The 11,840-nt window shown below is 43.7% G+C and overlaps 1 protein-coding gene across 1 annotated transcript in view; it reads left to right on the forward strand.

Annotated features, from left to right (window-relative positions):
- The first annotated feature begins 10,898 nt into the window (after positions 1 to 10,898).
- The window catches only part of KCNE2 (potassium voltage-gated channel subfamily E regulatory subunit 2), a 9,638-nt gene continuing 8,696 nt past the window's right edge, over positions 10,899 to 11,840 (forward strand). Inside the window, exon 1 of the mRNA XM_006153911.2 lies at positions 10,899 to 11,265. The gene's annotated coding sequence lies outside the window, so the exon portion shown is untranslated. The remainder of the gene's footprint in view (positions 11,266 to 11,840) is intronic.

The raw sequence follows: 11,840 nt of genomic DNA on the forward strand, positions 1-11,840 counted from the left end.
GGAGGAAATGCCACTGGAGCTGCATGTCGAAGACGAGTCTCTTGGAGGAAGGCCATCCCAGTCACGAGGCCAGAGGCCAGAGGTGTGAAGGGCATGGGAGTTCAGGACCAGGGTTCAGAGGGAATGTTTTCTTGGGATGTACATCTCCTGACCCTAGAACACTTGAGCCTCGTTATTGACCCAGACAGTGGGTGGCTGATTAGAATCATGTGTTGGAACAAGTCTTCTCCTAGCGGTGTGGGGGTGTGGTGATGGCTGGGGGTGGGGGGCTCATTCCAAACTTCCAAACTAAGAAGGGAGTTGACCGGCTTGGACCCTTTACTGCCCCCAGCTGGGAGGGGGCGAGGCCAGACTCCTTGGATGAGGAGCTCACCCTCGGTGACTGACTGCAAAGACAGGGTACCAATTTGTGACTTCTCCCAGCTCCTCCATCTTCTGAGATGTGCCTATCCTGGGAGATTCCTGGACCAGAAACTAGGCTAGTCTTCGAAAAGCTTCCTGCTTGCCTAGGGTCCTAGAGGATCCTGTGCTCTGCTCTTTCTTTGGTCTCAGCTGCAGCAAAGGTCTCCTCACAGGGGCCCCACTCCCAGTAGCTACCTTAATCACATGGTACAAGTGTCTATTTTAGTTACATAAACAAAGTTGTCTACATTTGGATTCCGGGGCTGGCTGCAAGAATTTGTAAACAGCATGGTGTACGCATTTCACAGAAATCTGCCAGGGCATGCTCCCTTTCCCACCGCCTGTCGTCCAGTTTTCCCTTTTATAGAGAGTCTGGCTAGGACAGAGAGACAGAACTTATTTGGGAATGGAGGACAATCTCTCAGGCAAATTCCTCCCCCCCACCCCCAGTCACCACCATCTCTTCTTTTTCAGTTTTGAAGTCTAATGCATAATTAAGGTTGCTTCTTGAGGAATACTTTCCTCCTAAATGCTAGCTTCTTATAAATATAGATATACACCTCATGGAAAACAAATTTGGGGAGATTTTGCTCCCAGGAGGAGAGTGAGGAATTTTGAAGTCTGAGGAAGATTTTAAAAACTGTTGGACACTGCTGTTCCTGTCTGAGCCAAGACCCTGTGGGGCATCATGGTGTTCCATGGCGTCCCCCTTGCTAGTTCCTCCCAGGAGCTTTCTTGAGTTTCAAGAAGGGGCTTGGAACTTTCTGGAATGATGGCAGTGGTGGCCCTGAGGCAAAGAGGGGCATTCACTTTTTTTTTCATTTATAATGATTACTGAAGGATCTACTTAGATGAGATGCAGTGTTCAGCACTGTGGGCCTTAAAAGATGAAGAACACAAATTGCTAGTGTAAAGGTGGAAAATGTTAAGAGTCATTTAGGGACCAGCAGGTGTGTCGTGGCTGGGGCACTGGATTCCCCACATGGTTGACCGTGGTTTGAGTCCCAGACTTGAGGGCTTACTTTCTTTCTCTCTTGTGAATACACATGCCACATAGCAAATTAAAGAATAATAGAAATAATATATAAAGTTAAATAAATAATTATTTTAAAAAGTCACTTAGATTTGGGAAGGCGAAGGGAGTTGGTTTAACTTCAGATATGTTTGCTGAACGAATGAACAAACACATTCGAAATAGGTCTGTGGTTCCCAGTGAAGCCTGTTACGGGGGTGGGGAGATGAAGTGGAATCATAATCTTAAATTCAGTGCAGGTTAACTTTTGCTCAAACTCAAAGCTAGGGTTACAAGCTGTCCTGCTTTCCCTGGGACTGAGGGTGTTTCCGGGACACAGAATGGAAAAGTTCCCAGGCAAAACTAGTGCGAGTTGGTCACCCTACTTAAAATTCAAAGAAAAGTGAAGTAGGGTAGAAAATACCCAAATTAGGAAAGGCAGTCAGGAGAGGTCACTGGGACACGAGGCATATAAGAAGCCCTTGTCTTAGGCCTTTCACATCTCAGTGTATGAGAAAATGAAGCAGCACATCTATCCATGTACAGGGGGAATGTAGTGAGTTATGAGAAATTGGGCATTGACAAGCCAAACAGAAGGCTATGATTTTTAAAACATTCTCAAACTTAATACTGCACAAAGCTACCCATAAGCTTTAATGTCATCAGCCCAGAGAACTGCACAGAAATGCAAGGCTTTTAATCACTTAGAATGGAACACGTTCCTGTTTCTCAGGAGCATTGTGGTTCAGAAAAACTGAAATTAGAATAAGCAGAAATTTGAAACAATTGACGGTTAGTGGAAAGGTTCCATGTTATAGGTACATGTTGTATTTCTTTGCTTTGTAAAGGTATTCCTTTCAGAAAGGTATGCAGATGCTAGCAGTAATTTAAAAAAATTTATCTAATTGTATTTTCTATTATTTATTTGCTATTATTATCGTTATTTTTTAATTTGACAGAGACAGAGAGAGAAAGGGAAAATGAGAAAGCAAGCTGCCCGGTCTGGGACTTGAACCACGGTTGGCCATGTGGAAGTCCAGCCCCGTAACCACCACACCACCGACCAGTCCTATTGTTAGTGACTTTTAGTGAAGCATGGGATGTTTATTTTGATAAAGTGCTTAATATGCTCTAAATGCTATGGTCCCATCTGAAGCAGCTGTGCTCTTGTCAAGTCTGCAGAGGAATAACGATCTACCTTGGCGCCACCTGGTGGCAGCTATCCAAATTTCAGGTGTAAGCCCAGGAAGAGAGAAGCACATCACACTTTTAAGGTAATAAAATGCAAGAAAGGCAATTTAGATAGCCAAAAACGAGAGTATTATGCATTTTTTACTATAAGGGGTTGCACAAAACAAACTACATACACCTGATCCCTTTATTCCAAAACGTTTGTGTCAGAGATTATCACCGTTTGCAGCCATTTCCCCCATCTCTCGGGTGGGGTTCCTTGCAGGGTTGGTGTAAAGACAATTGCCATGGTATGTAAAGTGCCTCACACGTCCTCTGGAATGCAGAGTGCTTCATAAATGAGAGTTGCTGAACTGTGGCAACAGCTATTGACATGCTGGATGGGCAGGGAGCCGGGAGAATCTGAAAAGGCTTTTCGTGAGCTGTAGGCTCAGAATGAATTTGAACCTTGGTGCTGTTAGTAGTTTTCTGAGAGCAGATAATGCATGGTTTCTTTACAAGTAGAGCCACTCGAGAATCTGAAAGTGCAGCTGGAGCTTGGTTTCTTCAATGGTAGCAAAGTACATGGTCAAATGTCCTGGGCAAGACTTTTCCCAGAGTCTTGAACAAAGCTTGTAGTCCTCCTGTCCAGACTTTGACAAGTTTCCTGAGATGTTTTAAAGAGCGGACACCACAGTAACAATAATGGAAGGTTTACATGAAGCGGGAATGCTGTGCAGAGGTCTTCTCAGCATCTTGGTTCCTTCCTCGGCAGAATGAGCAAAGCTTTGCTGGTGAGAATTAGAGCTACTGGAATTTCCAGTCCTTGCTGGCAGGAATGTCAATGGTACAGTAATCCTGGACAATAATTTGGCAATCTCTTATAAACTAACATGCACCCGCCATATACCCCAGAAATTGCATGTTTTAGCAGTTAGCCCATAGAAATGAAAACCTTGGTTCATATCAATTTGCATGTGAACATTTACAGCAGCTCTATTCATAACAGCAAAACAAAAACGCTAGGAGTAACTCAAATATTTCAACAAGTGAGTGGCTAAACAGCCAAACAATCAAATATTGTTCAGGAAAAGGAAGAAAGAGAAAGAGAGAGAGAGAGAGAGAGAGTGAGAGAGAGAGAGACAGAGACAGTTAAATTTTGAAACTATCAATATACACAACAACTGAAATGGATCTCAAGGGCATTGTGAGTGTATAAAAGCTGATCTCAAAAGGTTACTTACTGTAATATGTTCGTATTTCTGTAACGTTCTCAGGATGACAGATTTATTGAGAGGGTTACCTGGCTAGTGATTACCAGGGCCTAACGGTAGGAAAGAGGGGTCAGGAGAGTTCCTCTAGAGGGATGGAGCAGTTCTGTGCCTCGATTATGGCAGTGAGTCATAGTGAGTCCCCAAATCTATACATCAGATAAAATTGCATCAGATCACACACATGAACACATACACAAAGGCGTGCAAAATGGTGCGACCTGACTCTGGTGTGTGGTCCAGCTAACAGCACTGTGTTTCCTCCTTCAGATATTATACCTCAGTTCCCTGCAATGCCACAGAGGCATAGGAAGCTGGGGAAGGGTGCAGGCGACTCAATGGTTTTGCCGTTTCCTGTGACTATGATTATATTTTTTTAAATGTGTAGAATGGTTGTGTCCACCACTCTCTAAATAAAAACAAAATTGGAAAAAGGAAAAAACAAGCCTGCACATCTTGCGATGGGCTGTTGGCAGATAGAGCGCCCAGAGTGGAGAGCTCCGCCTGCCCGTGAGCATCAGGCTGGCTTCTATTGTCTGCAGAGATGAAAAGCCCTGGACTAGCACTGCTGCCTGTGAGCCACGCGTGCTTGACAGCTCTGTGGGGACACAGTGTGGCCACTTAGAGCACCACAGCCTCCAAGTTCACATTTTCTTTTTCTACCCCTTGTGTAAGGCCTAGTGGAAACACCCTGCCTAGCCAGGTTGAAAGACAATACCCTAGAACATGATTGTCAGGGATGCTCCAGAGGTGGACAGCAGGGTCCCCTGGACCCTTCCTTTCCTGTGTACTCAACACAGTCACGTGATCTCCTTGAGGTTGCTAACTGGAGGCAAGTTCTTAATGTTCCCCATTTTGCAGTCAAAGAGAGGCTCAGAGATGTCTTCTCTAAGATAAGATGAGGAACTATGACTAGCTTCCGAATTTTCTAGAGGACAGCTCTTCTGAGAAGGTTTCTTGTAAGCACAGGGGTGTGACTTGGTGGGATGTTCGTGCTGAGGCCAAATCTGAGTGCATGGGACCAGAGAAGAGCAGGAGTCCATGGTGATGAGGTGCCTACCAGTGGGCACTCACCATCCCGACCTCTGCCTTTGAATCAGAAATAGAAGTTCCAAAGAACACCCACCCCAAACTCTGCCAAAGGGCTCTGAGAGTGAGGAGAGATAGTACCAAGATATGACATGTAATGGATATTGAATTATAATATGAAATATTTTTATTTCCCAACGAATTAAATACAATCATGCACTGCTTACTGACACTGAAGCCCTTGTATATACAACAGTGAGCCTGTAAGATTACAGTGGGGCTGAAAAACTCCCATCATCGAGTGAGTACATTATTCAGGTATTGTGGCGATGCTGGTTTAACAGGCCTAATGTGCTGCCAGTCATATAAAAGCATAGTATAGGCAGGCCCTGCAGCCTAGGGATTAAAGGAGCTGGAGCCTACATGGCCAACTGTGGTTTGAATTCTGGCCCCAGTGGCTTGTAGCACATGTCAGATATGTGTGTGTATATGCCCCGAATCCTGATAGGATGGAGAAATGGAGCAAAAGGGATGGTGGTGTGGCCACACCCCATGGGAGGGGGTGCTTCCTCTCTCTCTCCTTATCTCTCTAGTGAGTTCATGGACCCTCTAGCAAGTTAAATTTTGAAAAAATAGCACATACAATTACACACAGTGCATAATACTTGGTAATAAACAACTGTGTTACTGGTTTATGTATTTACTGTACTGTATGTTTATGAGTAGGTTTGAGTGCACTCCTGCTTACAGAAAGAGTGAGCTGTAAAACAGTATGCCCCATTACGGCACAGCAGCCTCACTCTTCTCCTGTTTACTGTGCTTATCTCCTCTGGTGTTTGATCTACTCTCATGTTGGTTTGTTCATCATGACACCTACACACACAAAATCCAGTGCTAACGTTGCCTGGAAGAAGCCACATCAAGTGATTGGCCTGGAAATGAAATGTAAAGTGATTCAGGGCCTTGAAGGCAGAACATCGATGATGGTTACTGCTTGCCACTCCTCTATGGCTACAGTTGTAAAGGACAAAAACAAAGTGACAAAGCTGGAGAAGGACCTGCTTCATTGAAGGTAATGAAACTGACGTAATTCAAGAAGGGTCTGTCTCGTATCTGGGGAAACGTCTAATGATCTGCGTTGAAGACCAGGCGTAGAAGTGTATCCCTCTTAATACCCGTGGCAGTCACAGTCAAAGCCAAGGGTTTATGATATTGAAAGGAAAGGACCCAAGCGCACTACTGAATTTACTGCTATCTCTGGGTGGTTTAAACGATTCGAGAATTGTTATTCATTCCATAATGTGAGAGTGAGTGCTGATGGAGAGGCAGCTGAAGAATTTTTGAAAACTCTAGATAAGCTGATTGTGGAAGAAAATTACTTCTCAAAGCAAATCTTCAATATGGATAAAACATCCCTGTGTTGGAAACAGGTGCCTGAAAGGACTTCCACCCACCCAGAGGCCAAGTCTATGCCGGGTTTCAGGGCTATTAAGAACAGGATAGCAGTCTTGTAAGGAGGCAATGTTGCAGGCCACTATTTGAATTCCTTTTGGCTCAGGGAGATTCCTCCATGGGGAATATCAATAAGCACACACAGCCCATGGACTATAGGAGCAGTGAAAAATAAGGGATGACCCGACTCTCGTCCAGGATGCCCTCCTGAATTGTCATGCCAGTGAAATAGAGAAGAGCTGTTTGGAGAATAACATCTCTCTCAGGATTTTGTTTGCTGTTGAAATGCTCCTGCTTATCGTTCTTTTATTGGTGATCTTTATCCCACTGTATCAAAGTGGGATAAAAACACCTCCTCCAAACACCACTTTTTTGATATGACTGAAGACTTAAGGAGTGACAGCAGCGTTTAAGGCCTGATATCCAAGGAGAATCTTTGCTCAGGATATTGATGCAACTGAGGAAAACACTGGTGCAACTCTGAAAAAAAATCACATCTAGCGCTGCAACGAGAGCCGTGCGTGGGCTGGGGCAATGGCACTGAGTGTATGAGAGTCATCTGGAAGAAGACGCTCAGGCTCATGCCTGACTTCAACAGATTTGCCAAAGATGAGGAGGTTGCAAAAATCGACAAGTCAGTGGTGGGGATGGTGGAGAACTTGAACCTGTGGGGGCTGAGGGTGACACTGAGGCGCTCCTAGAGGTGGCTCCTAAAGAACTGACTAATGGTGAATTGTAGGAGCTGGAACAGGAACACATAGCTGAAGAAGAGACAAGAGAGAAGGAAACTGCAGGAGGGAAAAAAAAGAATCCCCAACAAACTTCACAGAGAGGGCTTTAGCAAAAGCTTCTGCAGACTTCAACAAGCTCCTTAAGAAGTTTGAAGGTGTGGGCCCCTAAACTAAAACTTTTTAATTAATAAAGATAGATGTTGGACCAGCCCTTGGCATGGTAGTTAAGGTGGCTAGATCCCACAGTTGTTTTTGTTTTTCCTTTTTGAGAGAGAGAGAGAGGCATTTTTGGTAGGGTCCTCATGTGTCACAATCCTACTGCACCACTCTCCCAATTAATGAGGATCATAGGTGTGCAGTCATATCCAGCATATTCAGGTTGGTCCAGGAATTGAACCTAGATCTCCCATGTGGCCTTTCAGTCTTCCAAGCATCAATATGACCAGTGCACCACTGTAGCTGGGTCTTTGTTTTTGAGTTAAATTAAACATGCTTTCTATCTTTTTTTTTTAGAGAGATTTTTCTAGGGCACATGCACTCACTGGAGAGACAGAAAGTAAGAAATCACCCCCCAGGGGGGATGGCTATGCTGCAATCCCTTTTCCTCCATTCTCCTCTCAGCATCTTGGGCATGAACACACATGCACTTGGTGTGAGTTTTAATCCACCAGGTCTGGGACTTGAACCACTGTTGACAACATGGGAATCCAGCAATGTAACCATTATGCCATCTGCTCGTCACCTATCATTTTTCTTTTTAATATATGTATTTATGCTATAAATTGTTTTAAGACCCACTTTGTCTGCATCTCAAAGGTGTTCTTTACAGCATTTCCTATGGTATTTAATATCTTAATATCTCTACAATGTTTCCTCTTTAACCATGAAATAAATGGTGGTGTATTTTTTTTTTTTTGGTTTTAAGATATAGCAAAGTACATTAACTAGTATTTTTATCTTTATTTATAATTTAATTGCATTATGGTTGTAGAATCTAATCTATATAAAGTCAGTATTTCAAAATGTGGTAAGACTTTGGAGACTTAGCACTTGGCTGGTTGTTTAAACTATTTGTGGGCATTTATAAAGAATATACATTGGGGCCAGCAGTGGCATAGTGGTTAAGACACTGGACTCCCACATAATTGACTGTAGTTCGAGTCCTGGAACCAGCAGCTTGAGACTCACGCTTGACACATGTGCATGCATGCCAAAATCCTGAGAGGAGAATGGAGAAGTGATCACGGTGTGGCTATCCCCAGGGGAGTAATTTCTTGCTTTTTGTCCTTCTGTCTCTCTAGCAAGTGCATGTGCCCTAGCAAAAATTTCTTCATGTATATGTATATGTATATATATATATATAAGGTGAGTACATTTACCCTATGGCAAAAGGCTATATAGACATATCTATAAAAATGCACACTCGGGGGCCAGCCTCATAGCACATAGGTTAAGTACTGTGCATAGAGATCCAGATACCACAGAGCAGAACAGTTCAAATCCTGGTCCCTGTGGCTTGAGAAACACCTAGGGTGCCTGTATGTGCATTCTCAAAATCTTGACGGGAGGCAGAAATGGAGGTGTGGCCATGAGGTGAACATCCTCGTCCACCGTACAGAAAGTTGATAGTCAGAGCCTATGTGGGATAGGATAGGTTTGAGGTGGAGGCACTAACTGATTTGAAGATCTCCAAAGGAAATTATCAACTCTCTGCGTTTCCCATAGTTTGTCATTATCAGCCATGTTCTATTTAAGGCGTCTTGTTAGCCTGTGGGTTTGTACCCACAGAGGTGCCCTAGAAACAGTTACGGGTAGCTTGAAAGGCAAATTCAATTAAAAACAACGTCTCCTACAGTTCTTCTCTATTGAAAGAATTCTGTTTTTTTTTGTTAGCGCGGGATGTCAGATTGAATAACATCTCGTTTTAAATCCAAAAGCAGACTCAGCTCCCCGGGTTTTAAAAACACATGCCATATGTAGGCAGAAAAGCTTTGTAAAGACGTGGGCTGCAATTTGATTTTCAAAGGGAACATTGCTTTCACGTACCTTGTTTTCTGGCAGATACCGTTTTATTCTTTTACCGGAGATGATGTAGAATCTATTGAGAGCCTGCTGCAGAGATCACAGAGCCTGAAGCCTGTTAGAGAGAAAGAGTAAACAACTCTCTCCCCCTTTCACTTCCTTCTCCAGCCTGTAACTGATACCTGGGTCATATTTACACTCTGTTTCTGCATTCATTTCTTCAAGTCTCCATTTATTCCAGATTCTCATCCCAGTGAAGCTCCACTTTTCTTAGGCCTGTCTTCTTGCCTAGTTCTCTTAAAAATAATAGGCCCTATAGCCTAATGTATTACGGAGCTGGATTCCACATGACTGACCATGGTTTGCATCCTGGTCCCAGTGGTTTGAAACACATGCCAGGAATTTGTGCACGCATTCCCCAAATCCTGACAGGATGGAAAGATGAAGGAAAGAGGATTGCAGCATGACTACACCCCCACCATGGGGATGTGGGCGGAGCTTTCTCTCTGTAAATCTCGGTCTCTGATGAGTGCACATGCACTCTGGCAATATTAAAAAAAAATAGCAACAGCTAGTAGGTATAGGGCACTTACTATTTTATCATGTGCCATGTTTGGTTCTAAGTGCTGTGTATCCATAACCTCGTTTAGTTTCTGTGACAACCTAAATGAGGTAGGAACTCTTACTATCTCCTTCTTACTGATGAACAATCCAAAGCCAGGTATGCTAAGTAATTTACTGGCCTGTTGGTCAGTCTCCAAAGCCAAGCTCCAGTCCTGTGTTTAGTTGCCAAAGTATAGACTTGCACAATTTTTATTCTTCTCACCTTGGCACAATGGGAATTCAAGAGTGAAATGAAAGGAGTCTGCTTCAGGACTGGGGAAGATTCCCTGTTTCCACCAGCAGATGGCAAAATCACCCAGTGGAGTTCTCATTAGAATGTCTCCCCTTCCACGGAGGTTTCGTCAGCTCCATTAGACTATCAAACTATTCCTTTCCGGTTGGGTTTTCCTTGTCTTGTTCAGTAAAAGCAATCCATAAGGACAGGTGGTGTATTGAGACACTGCTGCAGAGTTACAGAGATCTTTGTATTTTTGTATAACATAATGAATATGCTAACTTCATGGTAATTTGCAGACTGTTTTCATTTTAGCCATCTTCATTCTTTCTGTTACCCAGTGTACTTCTAACCATATCGTTCAGGGCACCATTAATAAGAAGATCCAGCTATAAAACAAAGTTAACCTTCCTCTTTTACACAGCTACAATACAAAAATGGGCAGCTGCAGGACCCTCAAATGATAGTGTTGACTGAAATTCGTTCAGACTGGATTCAAATCCTGGCTCCCTCTCTATGTCTTCCCAACCGCTTGACCTCCCTGTGTCCGGATTTCTTGGCTATCAAGTTCACAGAACCTTCTACTTTGGGTTGTGAGTCTCGCTCTACCCAATTCCAAGGACTTCAGCATGTTGGAAGGATCTTTTGGAGAATAGTTTATGTAGCCCTTTGTCAGACTTGCTTCCTTCTGTTCCAGATAATACCCTTGTGGCTAGTTTCTGTTTTACAAGACAACAATGTTGTTATAAAGTCATTTGGAAAGTGTCTCAGGGAAGGGTATTTAAGCAAAATCTAGCTAAGAGGAGGCCTTCAGAACAGAGCTACGTGCCCGGGATCATACCAGCCTTCTAGTCTCCACACACTGGCCACCCAGTGAAGGCTGCGTTCGTTTCATCTCCTGGGGACTCTGTCCCTCTGCATCTGTTCTGGCAGGGAATTGTGCTGTCGGCCGAAGCTGCCCTGCTGGGAGAACTGTTCCTAGGGAGAAACACCCATTGTGCCAGGCACTGCCCTGGCTGGAGCTGGCATCACAGAGCCCACGGGGAGAACTTGTGCCACTCAGCCCAAGCCAGACTCCACACGGGCACACCCTATGAGGCACCAGGGGTAATTCTCAACTGCCAGTTGGTATTTAACTTTCCATATAAGATTAGATTAAATATTTGGGTTCATAAAAGCCTAGGATTGAAGGCTGCCGTTTGCAAGGGCTTAGTTGGTCCCAAGCTGAAGGCACCCAGCAGGCTGAGAGTTATGTACAGCCCCGAAGAGCTCGCTAAACCCTGAGAGGGTTCAGAACAGCCCGACTTTGTAAAGGAATTTTATACTCACACTGCATAGGTAAGTGTTATTACAGTTCTATTTGCGGAAATAAGTAAAAAGTTACCTATTTTTTTCTAGTAAACTAGAAAGGAAATTATTTTCCTTTGTATGAGACCTACCTCATTTACCCCTCTTTTCTTGTTTCTTCTTTCCCTCTCTCCCCCTCTCCTTCCTTTTCTCCTGTTTTCCATGCTTATTTCTTTAGTAATTGCCTTTGAATGAAATACATTTTTTAATGGAGGATTCATAATATCTGTAGGTAGTAATGTATTTTTCTATTCCTGATGTAAAAACGAAAGATTTTGCTGCCTTTTGTAGGCTCAAGGAATACCTTTGATCTACTATCTTTCAATAAAGGAGAGCTTTGGATTTGGGGGTCAGGCGAGTGTTACTTTCCTCACAGTGTTCAGATCACCTTTGTCATGAACTACATTTGTGACAAGGACAGCTGGAATTAGGGGATCATTCTGTAGTCCACAGACAGGGCATAACTAACTGGTGTGTGTAAGCTCAAACCACGATCTCGGTCTTGTATTTTCTACCCAGTTGAGCCAACCGGCCACAGGCAATGGAAACAGGGAGCCACTGGAACA

Source organism: Tupaia chinensis, unplaced genomic scaffold (assembly GCF_000334495.1).
Source record: "Tupaia chinensis unplaced genomic scaffold, TupChi_1.0 Scaffold000392_1, whole genome shotgun sequence".
NCBI classification, from domain to species: Eukaryota; Metazoa; Chordata; class Mammalia; order Scandentia; family Tupaiidae; genus Tupaia; species Tupaia belangeri.